Source organism: Microcebus murinus, chromosome 5 (genome assembly GCF_040939455.1).
Source record: "Microcebus murinus isolate Inina chromosome 5, M.murinus_Inina_mat1.0, whole genome shotgun sequence".
Classification (NCBI taxonomy): Eukaryota; Metazoa; Chordata; class Mammalia; order Primates; family Cheirogaleidae; genus Microcebus; species Microcebus murinus.
In genome coordinates, this window is record NC_134108.1 from 31,486,065 (window position 1) to 31,507,563 (window position 21,499).

At 38.6% G+C, this 21,499-nt stretch overlaps 1 protein-coding gene across 1 annotated transcript in view; it reads right to left on the minus strand.

The window, feature by feature from the left end:
• Positions 1-16,800, minus strand: part of TMEM200A (transmembrane protein 200A) — a 172,310-nt gene extending 155,510 nt beyond the window's left edge. The window contains exon 1 of the mRNA XM_076002965.1: positions 16,719-16,800. The gene's annotated coding sequence lies outside the window, so the exon portion shown is untranslated. The remainder of the gene's footprint in view (positions 1-16,718) is intronic.
• Between the last annotated feature and the right edge of the window lie 4,699 nt (positions 16,801-21,499).

Sequence of the window (21,499 nt, forward strand, 5' to 3'; positions counted from 1 at the left end):
ATGGTTTCAGCTGAATAAAATTAATTTTCCAAAGTATTGAGAATGCTGACAATTTGGTTTTTCATACATTATATATGACTATAGTACACTTTAAACTGAACAATAAAACAAAGTAAAACTTTGATGATTTAGAACATTCAGCATCTTTAATTGTAATTAATTTTCATTGTGACTTCAATTGGCAAAATCAGCAACTAAACTGGGTTTGGGATTGTTTTTAGTTTCCTAGACTTGGAATTAAACTTTTGCTAAATAAATACTTTTAAGCGCTTAACATTTGCATTCCTTTTAATGAGCACTTTTCTAAACATTAAATCATTTAATACTGAACTGCTTGAAGATAGAAAAAACATTTTTTTAAAAAAGCAGCATTTTTTAACTTTTTATTTAAGTGGGGACATGTTTTATTTATTACAATAAAACCATTATAAATTTAAGAATGTTGATAATTTTTTTTAAATATTAAATTTGAGTTTATGTGTTTTCTATTATTAGCAGGTCTGGATAAAGTCAGGCAATATTTTTATTAATTGAAATGTAAAATAAATAGTTGGATCTTTGTGTCCATATCAATTGATACAAAGGAAAAGTTTTTCAAAATAAGAATAAGTCTACAATCAAAAGGAAAATTACAAAACATACAAAAATAGATAAAACATAACAGGCAAAAATTATTAATAATGTAAATGGCACAACACCAATATTTTCATCTGATGAAATAAAGTCACCAGAATTAATGATTTCATAATATAAACTGGCCATAGTTACTCAGGTAATTTTAAAAGTCAATTTTCCCTTGCTTACTTCTTATCTGTAATTTGCTTGGGGTGAGGAAAGAGACCTGAGGTCTAACTTCTACTGTCTTTGTGAGTTCAGGCTGCTATAACAAAATAGCATAAACTATTTTTCAGAAATTAACACATGTGCAATCCACCATATTTAATTGACAGTTTCTCAACATGACTTTTAAAACTAAATTGTTGGAAGTGTTTTCTATTAAAGAAAATTCATAAATAACTTGTATATAAAGACTTAGAGAAATAAAATCAAGTCATTCCTTCAAAAATCTGCAAAAGATGTGTCTAACCACTAATTTTGAACATTTTGAAAGTATAATTAAAATCTAATGATTTCACTGTTTAGGTTATGGGTATTGGAGATTTGACCTCTGGGTTCAAAAACCAGCAGCTTTGTTTATTGACCATTAAGTTGTTCATCTACATCTCTACTACAAAATGAACATAAGAATAGTGCTTCCCCACAGATGATTAAATGTTAAATGATATAATGCAAATCATTTTGTAGTTCTTAGAACATAGAAGTTTCTCAGTAAATGTTACTCCTGTTATCATTATTCTTAAATAAAAATTTAAAAAATTAGTGTCTACTACATAATTTGAAAATAAAGCCATATGTTATACTTGTATGTATTTTAAACATTTTCAAATACTGTAGAAGCAATTGCTTTACCCTTTAACTTTTGAGGAAGCCACTGACTTAGATTCAACACAAATGTCTTTTTACTGTTTGAAAATCTAAACGCACACAGTTTTAGCTGCATGTTTTGCAACCTTCAGGCCATAGTCCAGCTGGAAAATCTTCCTTTTAATTTTTTTGACGGCTGATATTTTGTGTTCCATCTAACGATGACCTTATACTGAAAGATCTAGATTTGAAATCAATGAACAGAAATTTAAGAGAAAAACTATATCATTAAAGAAGCCACTATTAGATTCGAAACTCACCACAATTCTTAAGCTCAGGAGGAAATCAAATTATTGTTTCAAACTAAGAGCAAAGACTTGGAATTGGTTTGTAAAAAGCACTTGTAAAAATAAGAGCCCCACATTAGAGTTGAGTGATGAGACTATCACACACAGTATGATTTAGCTCTGCCATAAGACAATATGATTACATTCAGGTGAGTTATATAGCTTGAATAAAAATTGTGTTTCATGGTATCAAACACAGTGTTGCTAGACATAAATATGTGTGTGTATATATATATGTACATATATATACACATATCTATAATACATGTATATGTATAATACATATTTTTCCATCACTAGCTTATTAAACTCATCAGAGAAAAACTTAGCTGTTTCCTTATCATTATAATAAAGTCAAAATAGAAATTCAATTTGTCAATGTTAAAAACTATACTTTCTCCATTTCCTTTTAAAATGTATTGCAATTTCAAATACTATCAGAAAATATAAGGATTACAGTTCAAAGAAAAACTAGTTTTCAATTTCTGACATGAAGCTGAGTGAATATTGAGGCTTTGACTATCCATTCCCCATCCCTAGGGCAGGAGAACCAGAGGTGGGGTAGGCTGCAAGCAGTGTTCTCGTGTGTGTTCAAGCACAACCATCCTACATCTTAGCTCAAGTGTGCTGTGCAGGAAGGAGGGGGAAGATGGCTGACTAGAGACATCAGGTCTCAGATGGTCCCAGAGGGAAGGAAGAGTTTCAGATAAAGGGGAGGAGGAGTGGGCACAGCTCAGGTGTAGTTTGGAGGGGAAGGTGCCAGAGCCTGACAGAGACTTCATGGAAAGAGATTGCAAAGCAGAATAGGAAGGGAAAAAAAGAGATATCAGCAAAGATCATCCCCAGAGAAGCCCACTGAAAGGGCAGATGGGGGTTTCATTTCTCTTTCCCACAGGCCTCCGGTAATCAGTGGCTACTGAGTTGCTTAGAAGCTTTTCCACTCTATGAGCCCAAGCACTGCTGCAACCACGGAACCTTCTTGAAAATAAAGCATCATCAGTCTTTCAGCCCCTGGGGAATCCCCCCACCCTGTGACCACAGCCCAGAGCACAGAAGGTGGTTGGCATCCTGCTTCTCCAACCATTCCAGGGAGCTCAGCCCTTCCGTTTTCATGCCACCTGTTCCCACACAGGCAGTTCCTGATGCCTGCCGGGACTGCAGGGGCTCTGGAGTTCTTGTGTCATCCCAGAGCTTGGTCATTCGGTGTAGGCTTCCTTCCAGGAAGACGGACCAGAGGAGCTGGAGTGCTGGCTCTCTTAAAGTCAGACAATTTTCCTCCCCTGCCCCTCCCGGGCCCCCTGCAGCTGAGGGTGTTGTTTGAGACTTTAAAGGGAAGCCGCTTCCCCTTGGCTGGTGCACCCTCCAGTCTGAAGTTTCCTCCGAGAGTGGGGCCCACACCTGTCCCCTTGAGGACCTGCAGTGGACGCAGGGGTGCTCAGTCTGGGAGTTCCCCACCCACAAGCTCTCCACAGAGACATCTACTGTGTTTCCCGAAAATAAGACAAGCTCTTATATTTATTTTTCCTTATTTTCAGGGGATGTGTTATTTTTTTTAAGTGCAGCACAACAATCTATGTTTATTCAAATATAGTTAATATCGTCTTCTTAACTCTCCAAACCCCAAATTCCATCCTGAATTTCTTGCGACTCTATTTCCTTTAGAACCATTGGCCCCAATCTCTCATGTTGAGCAATAGAGCTCTCATGGGGCAGATGAGAAGGGCTGCTTGTCTTCTTTACTGCTCTGGATGAAATGCATGGGTTGTGCAGATGCGCTGCACAGCCACGCCCATCACTAGGTCTTATTTTAGGGTAGGGTTTATATTGTGCAAATGCTTAGAAATCCTGCTAGGGATTATTTTATGGGTAGGTCTTATTTTCAGGGAAACACGGTCTCAGCCTACCAGCAGGACAGACAGGAGGACCGGATCCCATACCCTCAGGACTAAATCGGGTTGCACAAAGGGGAGATTTGGGAGCTGCACTTGGGAGGTGAAGGAGCCCACATGGGTGGAACTGACAAGAGAGTGCAGTGTGGGTCCAAGCTGTGGTGATCCGGTGGAGCCCCCATTCCCCCACAGAAAAGCTGTGCATTCAGACTGGGGTGGGTCTTAAGGAAGTGTCCAGCTCCTGGCACCATTACTTGGTGTGCCTGTACTGTGCCTATGCTGTGGGTGCCTCTTGGTAACCAACACCGGAAGGAAACTGTTAGAGGAGGGGTACTGCAAGAGGGACAGAGCTCACTCGCAATAGCCAATTGGTGAATTGCAGAGGGCTTCTTCCTCTCAAGCAGACTTCCCAGTTCAGTGAGGCCACTTCAGCTTCCTCCCCAGCAACTTTCCCCAGCAGCCTGGGAGCAGAACTTTGATCTCCACTGAGACAGTTGTAGGACCTACATTTACAGAGCCTGAAGGCAGGCTCCCTCACCTCACCTGCTTCAGCCTTGCTCCTCCACCCACCTCTGCTGCCATGGAGATCAAGCAATTCTCTGGGAGCTACATGGCCCCTCCCACTGCCTGGGGCGTAGAAGTGCTTCTCCTGAGGGGCTAGCTACCTATTATAGAAACAAGAACATCACTGTGATTGACTGTCTACTGCAAGAGCACCAGCTACTGACAGGGAGAACAACCTACAGCTCATTACAGCATCTACTGACTCAATCAAACAGGTCATGGCCAATTCTTCCAAGAACCACCCACCATCTCAGAGATTAAGCTGGGGGCCCCAATATTGATAGAGCACTGGGGTGCTGAGCTCACTCCACAGGTACTGTGGCCAAGTTGTGAGACAGCTCCCTCCACCACCACTGGTCTCTGGCTTGATGGACTGGGACTTGCCTGGTGTCTGTGCAGAGTCATGGCACTGGATAACAGGATCGACTGGCAGCTGACACCAAGTTTCTGCAGCTGATGCAATCCTGTGCTCTTATGTGCATGATGCCAGCTAGGCACAAGACTCAGCTTTGCTACAGTGCCCTTCACATCACCCCCACCAGGCTGAGGGGGGGGGGAACAGAGTAAATGGAGGATCCTCTGAGCCCTACCCTGCAACTGGAAGACAAGAACCCCTCCCCAACGGTGTAACAGGATCTGAGCACACGTTAACTGAGGCACTTCAGGCTCTGACCTGGGAGGCTTTGGGCAACTGCTTCAGCGGGCCCTGAGAGGGTGGGGAGAACTCCAAGGTCCCAGGCCTCTGGAACCAACCTCTGCCCACGTGACCTGGCATCTGTGTGGTCCCTGAGCCTGGGGAATAGCCTATTGCCTGCTTGGCCCTGACTCCACCCTCCAGGTTGGATCAGCCCACCACCTATGGCTCTGCTAATGGCTCTGAGGCTCTGCTCAGAAGCCCTGCCTCTGGCTCTGCCCCAGTCCCTGCTCTGAGGCTCTTAAGCCGAGAGCCTGAGGCTTCTTACCTATGGCTCCAGAGTTCTTGCCAGGCCAAGGACACAGCCCCAAAGATTCCAGCACTGCACCTGGACCCCAAGACTCTACCCCTGAATCTTCACCACTGCTTCAGGGCTAGAGGAACTGCTCCAAGGTCCATCGCCCCAGTAGGATCCCCCCAACCTCCAGCCACTAGTACACTGGAAACTGGTTTATGCAAACGTCCACAGCCCAGGAACCCATGACCCCTGCCTACATAGCCTCACCCAGGTGCCACTGTCACACCTGCAGGAAAACCTCAGGCGGAGCAATCCACATAACACCACGAGCCTCTGTGGAAAGTGTCTTGCCCAGCTCCTAACTTGAACTTTCTACAACTATCTGGTGAACAACCCAATACCTAGCACAAAGATCATCCAGCACAGGCTTGAACTGTGGCAGTTACAGTTGAGCAGGACAAATCAGAAAAGCTGCAAAATAGGCTTCGAGTGCACATGCCCCTCCCCTGCCACACCAACATTCCAGAGTAGGAAAACAGCACCATCTAGAGATCTCTCCTTATTCTAATTAAGCAAGAAAGTTCCCTGTAAAGAACAGCTGCCCTGCAAACCTATTCACTCCAAATCACGAAAAGAAGTTTCAGATGAGAAGAAACCAGCAAAAGAATTCTAGCAACATGAGAAAACAAAACAGTTTGGCATCCCTAAGGGATCAAAATGGAGCTATAGTGGGGAACGTCAACCCCAAGGAAATTGCCAAAATGACAGAAATGGAATTCAGAATATGTATGGGAAAAAAATGAATGGAATTGAAAAGAAAGTTAAAAATCAGTCAAAAAAGCCCCCAAAATTCAGGAAATTAATGAAAAAGTCACTAAAGAGCTAGAGAACATAAGGAAGGATATAATAGAACATAGACAAATGAAAGCATCATTTAGAGAATTTCAAAACACAGCAGAAAGCTTCAGCAACAGACTAAACCAAGAAAAAGAAAGAATCTCAGAGCTTGAAGACCAGGCTCTTGAGCTAACCCAGTCGTTTAAAGAGCCAGAGAAGAGAACAAAAAAGGCAAAGCAATCATTTAAAGAGATATGGGACTATGCAAAGCAAACTAACATATGAATTATTGATATCCCTGAGGGAGAAGAAGAAAGAGCTACCAGCATGGAAAATCTATTCGAGAGAATTATTGAGGAAAACTTCCCTGGTATCACCAGACATCCAGACATCCAGATACAAGATGGTCACTGAACACAGGGAAGATTCACAACCAACAGGACATCTCAAAGGCACATAGTAATGAACTTGGCCAAAGTCAAAATGATAGACAAAATTCTATAAGCAGCTAAATGTAAGCAACAACAGACCTACAAAGGAAAACTCATCAGGCTAACAGCAGACTTCTTAGTAGAAACCTTAAAAGTCAGAAGGGTGTGGGCCCCCATATTCAATCTTCTTAAACAGAATAACTATCAGCCTAGAATTTTGTGTCCTGCAAAACTAAGTTTCACGGCCAGGCATGGTGGCTCACACCTGTAATCCTAGCACTCTGGGAGGCTGAGGCAGGAGGATCACTTGAGCTCAGGAGTTCAAAACCAGACTAAGCAAGAGTGAGACCCTGTCTCTATTAAAAAAGCAAAAAAAGAAAAAACAAAAAATTAAGTTACACAACTGATGTAAATATTAAGTCTTTTCCAGACAAGCATACAATGAGGGGATTTGTCATGACCAGACCTGTCCTTCAGGAAATACTCAGAACTGCATTATATATTTATCAGCACAATAGACTACCACCCACCAGTGTAAAATCACTCAAAAAAGCTAAAGCTCATATCTCTTATAAACAATAGCAAAAGAGGAAAACAATGTAATAAAGTACTACCCAACATGATGAACAGAACAGCATGCCACATATCAATATCACTCAGTGTTAATGGTCTGAATGCTCCACCTAAAAGACATAGACTGGCTGAATGGATGAAAAAACACAACCCAAGTATCTGCTAGAAGAAAATTTAGGGAAAACTCTTCTAGATATCAGTCTAGGCAAGAATTTATGACTAAGACCCCAATGGCAATTACAGCAACAACAGTAATAAATAAATGTGACTTGATTAAATTTAAAAGCTTCTGCACAGCTAAGGAAATAATCAACAGAGCAAACAGATAATCTACAGAATGGGAGAAAATATTCACAATCTACACATCCAATAAAGTACTAATATCCAGAATCTACAAAGAACTCAAACAAATCAGCAAGAAAAAACAACCCCATTAAAAAGTGGGCAAAAGACATGAAGAGAAGCTTCTTGAAAGAAGATAGACAAAAGGCCAAGAAACATATGGAAAAATGCTCAACATCACTAATCATCAGGAAAATAAAAATTAAAACCACAATGAGACATCCTTAGTCCTGTTAGAATGGCTTTTAGTAAAAAGTCAAAAAACAATAGATGCTGGTGCAGATGCAGAGAGAAAGGAACGCTTATGCACTCTTGGTGGGACTGCAAATTAATACAACTCCTATGGAAAACAATATGGAAATTTCTCAAAGAACTAAAAGTAGACCTACCATTCAATCCAGCAATCCCACTGCTGGGTATCTACACAAAGAAAAAGAAGTCCTTTTATCAAAAAAACCCACCTGTACTTGAATGTTTATTGCAGCACAGTTCACAATTGCAAAGATCTGGAATCAACCCAAGTGCCCATCAATTCATAAGTAGATTAACAAAATGTGGCATATTTATATATTTGGAGTATTACTCAGCCATAAAAAGGATGAATTAATTTTTTTGCAGCAATTTGGAATGGATTGGAGACCATTATCCTAAGTGAAGTATCTCAAGAATGGAAAAGCAAACACAGCGTGTACTATCTAATAAATTGGGACTAACCGATGGGCACACAAGTGCACAGAGGAAAGTAAAAGTCATTGGAAATCAAGCAGTGAGGTGGGGAGGTGCAAAAACCCACCTAACAGGTACAATGAACACTATTTGGATGATGGTACTTTTATAGCCCTGACTCAAGCCATGTAACAAAAGCATTTGTACCTGCTTAATATTTTGAAATTAAAAATATGAGTTTGCTATCCAAATTTGGTAATAATCTGGGATATGTTGCTTGTAGGGTGATAGAAATGTTTATTATCTTGATTACAGTGATCGTTTCTCAGAGATATATTAATAGATGTAGATAGAAATGGATGAATATCCATATATTCATGGATATATGTATGTGTGTCTGTCAAAGTTCATCATATTGTGCCCTTTACATATTATACATTAATTAAGCTTTAATAAAGTTGCTTACAAAAACCTCTTTGGTATTGAGAAGAAATAATCAAACAACCTAATAACAAAATATAATATTCATATAAAAATAAATATAAATGTATCTTGAAAATATGAAGAAATGATTAACTTCACACATAAGAGAAACAAAAATTAAACCTCAGATAATTACATAACAGTCACAAAAATCCCATAGTTTGCCAACTTCCAATGAATGGGAAGGAAGGAAAAGGATTAGAAACCACTCTCCTACATTGCTAATAGTAATGAAAAAAACGGTAAATCCCTATTGAGGGCACTTTGTCAATTTCTACCAAAAGGACAAACACATTTAATTTTGGTCCAGCAATCATTTTCTGGGAAATTCATTCTGCAAATTCTCATTTTTGCAATAAATGATATATGTAGGATTGTATGACATATGTAGGTTGTATTCATGTAGTGGAGGCATATGAAAAGATTACCTATAAACCCACTTTTTAAAAGGAAGTAATTCAGTCTTAACTGCAAAAGCAATTAGCTCACATTACAGAGTTATGTTCCATAAAATTCATTTTTAAAATAAAGTCGATTTTTATATCTTGGACACTAGATTAATCTTCTACTCAGCAAGTCAGCTTCCATGGTGATAGAATTCAAGTGATCTACTTCAAGGTTTTGACTTAAAAAAGAAAAACCAACATACCCCACAGGCCAAATATCACCTTTCAGCCAGTCTTGCTTTTTAACATGATTCCTTCTTAAGAAATCACTGTTGAATAGAAACTCAACCAGATGCTTGACATTTATTCCTCCATTCAGCTCGGGATCCTTGATGACCTCATTTACTTTTCATTTACATTGCTGGCTTGCTGGGAGGACAGTGTGCAGCTCTTGTTAATCTGAAATTTAAATCAAATCCTTTCCATTTTTAGCTTGAAATTTAAACCGTCAATGATCATTAACAATCAAGGCAGAGAGTTAAGGTTGTCTAATACTCAAGGACTTTATACCAAAATGACAAATCCATCTGGGGACAGTTTCTCTTTCCTAGTAGCTTTCACAGGTGCTAGCCCCAAATAAGAAAGGTGACTCTGGGTTTCCTATGAAGGCAAATTACCCCATTGATTCATCTTATACTCCAGTTTGATTTTAGAAATGAATACACAGATTTTGGTTGCAGGTATTTTTTTCTTTGAAAGAAGTCAAGGAAACAGAAAGATTTCAGTTTTGTTCTCTGCCCTTTCTGTTCCTCGCTTTTCTGTTTTTCTTCCTTGGTTGTAGAAAAGTTCCAGTGAAAATTGGGATGTGGCATCTCAGTGAATCAGATTAACAACAGCTGCACACCATCCTCCCAGCAAGCCTGTAATGCTAGCACTCTGAGAGCCCAAGATGGGAGGATTGCAAGAGGCCAGGAGTTCAAGACCAGCCTGAGCAACATAGTAAGACTCCACCTGTACAAAAAAATTTTTAAAAATTTGCCAGGTGTGGTGGTGCACACTTGTAGTCCTAGCTACTCAGGAAGCTGAGGCAGGAAGATTGCTTGAGTCCAGGAATTTGAGGTTGCAGGGAACTATGACAATACCACTGCACTTTAGCCAGGGCAATGAGTGAGACAAAAAAAAAAAAGGCAAACTTAGATTATTTGGGGAAGTTTGTGAATAGTTCCATGGCTATACTCTGTTGTGACTGTGATAGAGTTTTCCTCATGTTTATGTTCCTTTTAGACTTTGAAACCAAAAGTTTCCAGAGTATTCAGGGAAGACAGGGCACTGGGCCCACACAGCATGTTCTCTTTCCCCAGAGATTATGGATCTAATTGACCTACTGCCCTTCAGTCCCATTGCTGTCTGTGTTGTAAGGAATTTGGCTGGCCTTTGACCCTGGAAGATAATTTCTAAACCCTTGGAATTTCCCAAGTGATAGGACTGTCTTCGTTGTGATTCAATCAAAAATGACTACATAATGGCATCTCAAAAAAACTCTGGATGGGAAGCTCAAGTGATTCAATACTCTTTGAGTATTGTCACACTTCAATAACAGAAGGGGACCATGATCCAAGGATGACAAAAGATTTGCATTTAGAAACTTCCCAGACTTTGCCCTCTGTGGCTCTTTTATTTGGCTAATTTTAATTTGTTTCCTTTTCCTGTAATAAAATTGTAATTGTAAATATAGCACTTTCATTAAGTCCTGTATTTCTAGTCAATTATCAAACCCAAAGGTGGTTGTGGGAATCCCCAAATTTGTAGCCAGCCAACCAGCTAGATGTGAGGGGTAGCTATTGGAGAACCCTGAACTTGCAGCTAGTATCTGAAATGAGGGCAATCTTGTGGAGGACTATGCCACCAGACTTCTTTTCTTCTGCTGACTTTGGGTTTGGTTTGTTCTTTTCTAGTTCCTTGAGGTGTGGCATTAGGTCGTTAATTTGTGATTTTTCTGTCTTTTTTATATAGGCATTTAAGGCTATGTATTTTCCTCTTAGCATGGCTTTTGCAGAGATTGTGGAAGTTTGTGTCATCACCTTTGTCATTTAATTTGAAAAACTTTTGGATTTTCATCTTGATTTCTTCATTGACCCAAGGATCATTTGGCTGCTGCCAGCAGAAGAAAAGAAATAACAAAGTACAGACCAGAACTAAATAAAATGGAAACCAAAAACAAAAAAAAAGGATTTATGAGACAAAAAGTTGGTTCTTTGAAAAGATAAACAATCAATAGACCACTAGCTAGATCAACCACAAATAGAAGAAAAAGGATTTAAATAAGCTCAATCAGAAATGAAAACGGAGACATTACAACTGATACCACAGAAGTAATATAAGATATATAATATAAATATAATATAATATATTATTTTTATATTTATATTATTTTTATAATATATTAATTTATATTATATTTTATATATAATATAAAATATAATATAAAATATCATCCAAGATTCACAAACTAGAAAATCTAGAGGAAATAAATAAAATTTTGGAAACACACAACCTCTCAAGCTTGAATCAGAAAGAAATAGAAGTCCCAAACAGATCAATAATGAGTATTGAGACTGAAATAGTATTCAATAATCTCCCAACAAAAAGAAGCTCACGACCAGATGGATTCATATCCAATTTCTACCAGACATACAAAGAAGAACTGGCACCTATCTTACTGAAACTGTTCCATAACATAAAGAAGGAGGGAGTGCTCCCTAATTCATTCTACAAAGCCAATATCACCCTAATGCCAAAGCCAGGAAAGGACACAATAATTAAAAAACTAAAAAACAAACTACAGACCAATATCCTCATGATCACAGAGGCAAAAATTCTTAACAATATACTAGCAAACCAAATCCAACAGCACATGAAAAAGATAATTTACCATGATCAAGTGGGTTTCATCTCAGGGATGCAAGTATGGTTCAATAAACACAAATCAATAAACATGATTCACCACCGAAACACAATTAAAAACAAAACCATATGATCATCTCAATAGATGCATAAAAAGCATTCAATAAGATCTAGCACTCCTTCATGATAAAAAAAAGAAAAGTCCTCAACAAACTAGGCATAGAAGGAATATACCTCAAAATAACAAAAGCCATTCATGACAAACCCACAACCAACATCATACTAAATGTGGAAAAGTTGAAAGCATTCCCCCTAAGAGTTGAAACAAAAGAATGTCCATTCTCATGACTTCTAGTCAACATAGTACTGAAAGTCTTAGCCCAGGTGTCCTCAAACTATAGCCCGCAGGCCACATGCAGAGGTTTTTGCCAGTTTGTTTTTTTACTTCAAAATAACGTATGTGTAGTGTGCATAGGAATTTGTTCATAGTTTTTTTAAAACTATAGTCCAGCCCTCCAACAGTCTGAGGGACAGTGAACTGGCCCCCTATTTAAAAAGTTTGAGGACCCCTGTACCTAGCCACAACAATCAAGCAAGAGAAAGAAATAAAGGACATCCAAAGCAGGAAAAAAGAGGACAAACTATCCTTGTTTGCTGACATGATTTTATATCTAAAGAACCCTAAAGACTCCACCTAAAGACTCCACCAAAAGACTCCTAGAAATGATTAATACATTCAGTAAAGTCTCAGGTTATAAAATTAATGTACACAAGTCAGCAAAATTTCTATACACTAATAACAGTCAAGTTTAGAGTCAAATCTGCTGGGCGAGATGGTTCACACCTGTAATCCTTGCACTCTGGAAGGCTGAGGCAGGCGGATCACTCAAGGTCAGGAGTTCAAAACCAGCCCGAGCAAGAGTGAGACCCCATCTCTACTATAAATAGAAAGAAATTAATTGGCCAACTAAAAATATATAGAAAAAATTAGCCGGGCACATGCCTGTAGTCCCACCTACTTCGGAGGCTGAGGCAGAAGGATTGCTTAAGCCCAGGGGTTTGAGGTTGCTGTGAGCTAGGCTGACACCACAGCACTCTAGCCTGGGTAACAGAGTGAGCCTCTGTCTCAAAAAAAAAAAAAAAAAAAAAAAAGTTTAGAGTCAAATCAAAAATGCAATACCATTTACAATAGCTACAAAGAAAATAAAATACCTAGGAATATATTTAACCAAGGAGGTGAAAGAGCTCTACAAGGAGAACTATAAAACACTGATGAAAGAAGTAATAGATGACACAAATAAATAGAAAAACATCCCATGCTCATGGATTGGTAGAATCAACATTGTTCAATTATCCATACTGCCCAAAGTGATTTACAGATTCAATGCAATCCCCATCCAAAATACCAATATCATATTTCACAAATCTGAAAAAATAATTCTATGCTTCATTTGGAACCATAACAGAGCCTGAATAGCCAAAGCAATCTTAAGCAAAAAGAACAAATCTGGAGGCATCACATTACTTGACTTCAAATTATACTACAAGACTGTAATAACCAAAACAGCAGTGTGCTGGTAAAAAGGTAGACACACAGACTCGTGGAACAGAATAGAGAACTCAGAAATAAAGCTATATAGCTACAACCAATTGATTTTTGACAAAGTAGACAAAAACATATACTGGGGAAAGCACACCCTATTCAACAAGTAGTGCTGGAAAAAAATAACTACGTGCAGAAAAATGAAACTGGATTCCTATCTCTTACTATATACAATAATTAACTCAAGATGGATTAGAGACTTAAATATAAGATGTGAAACCATAAAAATCCTAGAAGAAAATGTAGGAAAAACCCTTCCGGATATTGACCTAGGCAAAGAATTTAAAACCCCCAAAAGCAAATGCAGCTACAATGAAAATAAATAAATCGGACTTAATTGAACTAAAAAACCCTTTCACAGCAAAAGAAATATTCAACATAGCAAACAGACAACCTACAGAATGGGAGAATATATTTGCAAACTATATATCTGACAAAGGACTAATATCCAGAATCTACAAAGAATTCAAATCAGCAAAAAATAAATAAATAAATAACCCCATTAAGAAATGGACAAAAGATATGAACAGATTTTTTTCTTCAAAGAAAGCTAGACAAATGGCCAAAAACATATGAAAATATGCTCAACATCACTAACCATCAGGGAAATGCAAATTAAAACCACAATAGGATACCACCTTAATCTTGTCAGAATGGCCATTATTAAAAAATCAAAACACAATAGATGTTGCCACAGATGCGCTGAAAAGGGAACGCTTATACACTATTGGTAGGAATGTAAATTTGTACAACCTTTATGGAAGACAATATGGAGATGCCCCAAAGAACTAAAAAGTAGAACTACCATTTGATCCAGCAATCCCACTACTGGTTATCTACCCAGAGGAAACTAAATCATTATATCAAAAAGACACCTGTGTCAGAATGTTTATTGCAGCATAATTCATAATTGTAAAGTTGTGGAAGTAACCTAAATGCCCATCAATCCATGAGTGGCTAAAGAAAATGTGGGGGTTATAAATATATGCATATATATATATATAGTAGTGTGTATACACACACTATGCACACACACACACACCCCCTATAGAGAATTACTCAGCCATGAAAAGGAATGAAATAATGTCTTTTGTAGCAACTTGGATGGAACTGAACTCCATTATCATAAGTGAAGTACCTCAGGAATGGAAAAACAAATGCCACGCATTCCCACTTATAAGTGGGAGCTAAATGAGACGTATATATGGTCATAAAGTGTTGTTATAATGGACGTTGGAAACTAAGAAGAGGGAATGATGAAAGAAGGCTGAGGGATAAAAATCTGCCTATCCAGCACCATGAACACTATTCTGGTGATGGGCACACTAAAAGCCCTGACTTCAGCATAATACAATTTATCCATGTAACAAAAAACACCTGTACTCCCTGACTCTACCGAAATTAAAAAAAGAAAGACTCGTGGCTCATGCTTGTAATCCTAGCACTCTGGGAGGCTGAGGCAGGCGAATTGTTTGAGCTCAGGAGTTCGAGACCAGCCTGAGCAAGAGTGAGGAACCATCTCTACTAAAACTAGAAAGAAATTATCTGGACAACTAAAAATATATATAGAAAAAAAAAATGAGCCAGGCATGGTGTCTCATGCCTGTAGTCCCAGCTACTCGGGAGGCTGAGGCAGGATGATTGCTTGATTGAGCCCAGCAGTCTGAGGTTGCTGTGAGCTAGGCTGATACCACGGCACTCTAGCCCAGGCAACAGAGTGAGACTCTGTCTCAAAAAAAAGAAAAGAAAAGAAAAAGACCATAAGTACATAAGCTTTCAGTCTTGGGGGAAAAAATAATGATAATGTTATTCCTATAATCATAAACAATCAGGAATAGGAATCAAAGTTATTCCTATAATCATAAACAATATAAAAATATATTATACTGATACACATGATTTTAAAGTCCATGAAATCTTTATTTCATCTAAGTCATTGATAATGCTACAGAACAGAACATGAGTAAAGGCCAAATTAAGGAGCAAGACAGAGTTTAAATTTAGCCTTATCAGAACATTTCAGGTATGATTATTCACCCAATTTTTAACTTTTACTTATTATCTTAGCACCCAACCCAATTTCTTTATCTTGACCATAAGATGTTAATAAGACTTCTTTAACGAGGACTGAATTGCTTTGGTTATTCAATTTATTCTACAAATAAATATTGAAGAACACTCCTGTCCCATGCTGAACAGGAAGGGTCCCAGGTTGTGCACACAAGAGACGAACGAACCTAGCCTCACCCATAAGTACAGCAGACCGCCACATCCTGGGCATGATTTGAATAGCACAACAAAGTCCCTGTTTCAGCTGTGCCTGCTTGGCCCCAGCCTGCTGAGCATTCGGACCATATACATGTTTGGGTCGTGACGCAAATACTCTAGGTTCAAAGAGTTCCAGTATAATATCATTCTTCCGATGGGCTCAAAGCAATAGCTTCAATGTTTAGGAATTCTTAAGAGAACTCTATGGAAATAAATCTGCCGTATTTTCTTTAGCAATTTAATCACCAGCACTTTTCTACACCACAATTTATACTGCAGAAGATGTAATACCATCCATCACAACTTATTGTAAAACATTTGATGGCATTTATATGAGCAGGTAATTGTCTTATGAATTACAACTAGAGAAAAAGAATTTCTCCAGCTGTGAAACTTGCCTACATTTCAGAGTCTGCAGTTGTCTATTTGATAATCATTAAAACTGTCACTGTGGGAAGATTTGCTGACTTTTTTTTGCTTCGAACTTCCTCTCCTAGCTCCTTCTTATGCCATTCATTTACTTATCATTGATTGATGGCTTCTGTACTACGCATAGCACTAAGTCCTAGAAATAATAGAAAGTCAGATAAGAAACAGTCCTTGCTCTCAAAAAACTCAAAGTCTAATGGGGAAAACACAGGTCTATAATCAATTTCATTTCTATGTGATGAATGTCGTAATAGAAGCATAGCATGATGCTATGGTACTCCTAGTTCATGTTTTGTTACCTCCAATTTCTGTTAATACTTATGAATTAATTTTAAAAAATTATCAGCACCCAGGTATAAATCTCAATCTAATAACTCAGAAGCACAAGACAAGAATCTTTCATTGTTTCATAGGAGTTTAGCATCAGGCTCTGAGTCCCAGTTCCACCAGGGTAAGAAGGAAAATAAGCAACCTCAGTTCTTCCTGGGGATCCCCCACTCCTACTCACCCCCCACGGCTGGGTCATGAATTCTATGCTCTGGGCACTGCTAAGGAATTGGGAATGGAGGGGAGGAGGCAGGGAGCAATCTGGCCTTTGGACATCAGACACATAGCTTTCCATCAAAATATCCACTGTACCTTACGACATGGTCCTCAGGTCCACTGCTACATCTGGGCCTCCAGGACTCACAGCATTGTTGTAGGCTCACAGCACAGCATCTCGGGTGTTGCTGCTTTCTTGGCAGTGCTGCCAAGAAGGACTCTCTCTCCAGTCTGGGGAAGTCCTTCTCTCTTTATGTTTTACCAGAACATTCTCTCTAAGCCTGAGAAGTACCTAAACTCCCCTTAGGGCTCAGGCTTTTGTTTATAAAAACCAGAAACACCTGTAATCATTTCTGGTCCACCCTAGTGGCGATGAGCCCAGAGCCCAGTTGGGAGCAGGGTGGTAGTGAAGAGGAAGAAATGTAGGCTTGGAAATGATCCCAGACACACACAGAAATGCCTCTGCCCAGTACTGTCCGCCCACACCTCCCATCTGCAGGCTTCCAGGAGGTCCCCCTTGAGTTGATTGTGCACAGTTCAGGAGGCAGCTCAAGAAGGAGGTCCTTGCATGGCAGAGTCTTTCCTTGTCTCTGGATGTCTGTTCTCCTGTCTGCCTTGCTTAACACCCGTGCTGGCTTTCAGCCCTGACTGCACGTTGAAATCACACGGGAGAGCATTAAAACATACTAATGCCTGTGATCCACCTTCCCCAAATTCTCATTTAATTGAACTGGCATGGAAGCTGGACATCAATTTCTTTTTCTATAAGCTGCCCTAGAAATTAACATGCAGCCAGAGGTAAGAATCAAACCATGGTTGTATCCATCCCTCCCTTGTTCTCCCAAGCTCCATTATGCCAGCCCAGTCCTGCACTTTTCAAACCTTTTCACATCATGGCATACAGGGAAAAAAAAATGTTTTATTGCCCAACAGGCTAAATGAATGAGGCTGCTGGAAGCCTCTGGGCATCTGGAAGAGGCTCTAGCTCCAGCTAAGAGCAGAATTCAGTTCTCACAACAGACTGGAGCAAACCAGTGTGCAGAGGCACTGGGGTTGGGCAACTCTGAGTTAAGACAAGCATCTGGCCCTGTGTAACATTGTTGTATAACACATGTCACTTCCTTCAGAGCATATTCATGCAGCCACTGCACATGTATCTATGCATCGGAATATTTACCAAATAACCTCCGAAGGCCTGGCATGTGTTATAGAGCTAAGTACAGGGAATACAAAAATGAAAAGATACAGTTGTCAAAAGTGCCTTACAGGCTGGTATCATTAAATATAATTCATTTTACTTGCCTTACTGGGCCTGATAAAAAGTGAATCCTTGTTCAACTAGCTGTGTGTCCTTAGGCAAGTCACTTAGCGTTTCTGAAATTCTCTTTGCCCATCTGGGAAATGGAAGGATTTTCCCAGGGCTGGAAGGAAGGTCCATGTAGGTTTCCACGTCTGCTAATGGTGTATCAGAAAATCAGAGTATACTGAATGATTCCTCTGATTTTTGTAACTATCAAAATCAGATTACTAAAGCAGGGCCTTAAGCAGCTATTTGTTACAACTATGTTCATATAATAATCATTATTCACAATAGCCAAAAGGTAGAAACAATCCAAATGACCACTGACAAGTGAATAGGTAAACAAAATGTAGTCAATACGTACAGTGGAATATTATTCAGCCTTAAAAAGGAAGGAGATTCTGACGCATGCTACAACATAGATAAAACTTGAAGACATTATGCTAAGTAAATAAGCCAGATACCAAAGGACAAATATGTATATGAGATACCTAGAGTAGTAAAATTTATAGAGCTAGAAAGTAGAATAATGGTTACCAGAGACTAGGGTTAGAGGTAGATGTAGGAGTTATTGTTTAATGTACACAGAGTTTCATTTTGGGGGTGATGGAAAAGTTTTGGAAATGGATAGTGGTCATGGTTCCACAATTTTGTTAAATTGTAGACTCCAAAAGGTTAAAATGGTAAATTTTATACTATGTATATTTTAGTACAATTTTAATGTGAAAAAAATTAGGTTACTACATTTATTTTACATTCTTAGCTTTATGAAAAATCCTTTAAAATACAATACTACTACATTAATTTCATTGACATGTACATGATTGTTTTTATAAAGTGCTATAAAAATTTCTCAATGGTATAATTTGTGCATAATGACATTTTGGAATGGTTTGTGAACTTTGACATGCAGAGCCCTATAAACTGGAGATAAACCATAATGAATCTTTCAATTGCTTCTCACACTTGGCTGATCATAAGAATCCCTGGCAATGATTAGAAATACTTATTATGGGGACTCGCTCCAAACCCCTTGAATCAGAATCTTCTGAGAAAAGGCTTAGGAATCAGTATTTTCATGAAGCATACTCCTGGCTGATTCTTATATTAGCTAAGTTGGAAAAGATATTTTTTAAATCAAATTCTGAATTCAGAGTTCAACAGAGAGAGAAGCAGGGAATGAGCAGCAATCTCAGCACCCCTCAATAGCACCTGTTACCCCTCTCAAGCCCTGGTCTGCCCATTAGGCCCTCCAGAAATGCAGGATGTCAGCTTCTCAAAAACCCTTCCCTGGGAAGATTGGTGCTGCCCTAAATTTCTGCAAAAACTTCTGCTACAGTAGGTAGAAATCTGTGCCAGAAAGAGAAAAACCTGATGGGAATAACTCAACAAGGGATCAAGGCAATTGGATTAAAAGGATGATGTGATCAGATGACAATGAAACTAGAATTAAGCCAACAGCAAGCTGATCACTTAATTCCCTTAGCATCTGACCAGGAACAGGTGCCCAGACAAGCACTTCTCAAGCTGCCTTCTAAGTGCCAAGGAGTTCGAAATGACAAGTTAATTTTCAGCCTGGTTCTAGAAACACTGATTTTTTTTTTCATATTTCAAGCTTTTTGGAAGCTTTAATTTATGAATCGAATTTCTTTTTCTTCCTCTCCTTCCAAACTATTCTCAGCTTTATTCTGGTACACCTCATTTGTTCCCAAATGTAATTGAAGAATAGTAGAAGTGAATAAGGTATGAGTTAAGACTAAAATGTAAAGGTTTTAAAAAATTTGTGTACCACGAAATAATCTAAAAAGGCAAGATATATTTTATTACAGTCCTTACTGTCTTTATTTCCAATATGATTATCTTACTTTTTATTTGTTATCATTCACATAACTTTTTCTTCTCCTCTCTCTCTCTCTCTCTCTCTGTCTCTACACACACACACACACACACACACACACACACACACACACTCATACTCAGTAATGGACTATTGTCTACCAATTGATACCATTTTTTTTTTTATGTTGGCCAATTTTTAAAAAGCATAGCTTTGTATCAACAAAAAGTTTGAACATCCTGGCCTGTCTTCAGACAACCCCAGGGCTGGCAGAGCATGAATGTTTGTCGTTCTTCCTGTACCAAGCTTCAGGAGAACCACAGGGTCCTGTGGCTTTTTTTATCTCCACACCTCCCATCTGGGGTTTGAGTCACACTGCATTAAGAAAATCCACCACTTCGTGTCCTCTTCTTCCTGAAGGGGTCTACAAAGTCAGGCCAACACTTCGTGTAAGAGATTAAATGAGCCCAGCTTGACTCGACCAGCTGAGCATTATAGGCAGATGCAGAAATCACCTGTGTCATGTGTTGTAACAAATGAGTGGCTCCAAAGAAACAGTTTAAAAGCTGTAATATTTTAATATTGTAAGTTCTTGCCACCATTCATAGCTATAAAACAAGCAATTCTCACCTGCACTATCACGCACACATTGAGCTATGTAACAGGAATCACGTTAAGCCAGTATCTACACTAAATAAAGGTTTATGTATTTTAGTTCAAGAATGTAGCTACCAGGAAAATGAAAGCTGTAAGACACTAGAGCTTTCTGAGATGCAAAGCTTTGAGTCCTTGACTTTTGATTCAACAGCCAAATTCTAATACAGGTATTACTATCTCTGTCTTAAGGTTGCTCTAGCAAATGTTTTTCTGATCGGTATTATTTCTTTCAGGAGTTAAAAAATGTTAATTAATAAAGAATTGAGTGTATTCAAACATATATTATTGTGTACATATACATACCTGTGTACATACATAGGTATTTGTCACACTGCTCAGAGCCTTCTTCTTTCAGGAGTTGCAAACATTAGCTATCTGAGAGGCAGCCTGTTTCAAACTTACTTTATGCTTCCTGTACACTGTGGGACCCTCAGGGTCTCGCTCATCTTTCCATGGGGCAGCCACTGCTCAGTTGTTGCCATTCATAAATATGAACCCACTATCACTGAAACTTTTTATTTTTCAAGAGAAACCAAGATTCTAGATTCGTAGGGGAGATCGTCCCTTGTTAAAATAAAGTGGCCAAAACCACTTCCACTGGCCATCTTTGACTTTGTGCTCCCTCCTTTGATCTTCTGGTATAGAAGAACAGATGGACAGGAACTCTTTCCACCAATAATCTATAAATATCACTTCTTACATTTTCTTTATAAAACTCTAATTTTTCTGAAAATAAAGTAAAATTATTTCATTGAGAAAATTTTGAGAGTGGCAAATTAGAAAACAAAAAGCGCTCGTTCCCTCAAATGAGATAACCTCTTGGTACATGCTTTCTCAGTCTTTGTGCTACCCATATATTTGGTTCTACTTTTATTTTATTTTTCCCACAACATTTGAATCCTAGTATTTTAAATCTATTTTCACTTACCTACATTTCTTGACTATCTCTCTATATTTTTATTTATCTAAAGCACATTGTTAATCACTGCATACTACTCCATTTTAAACACAAATTATCATAATTTATTGGTCAATTCTTATTGCTGGAAAATTAGGCTGTCAAATTTCTTTGCTATTCTAACA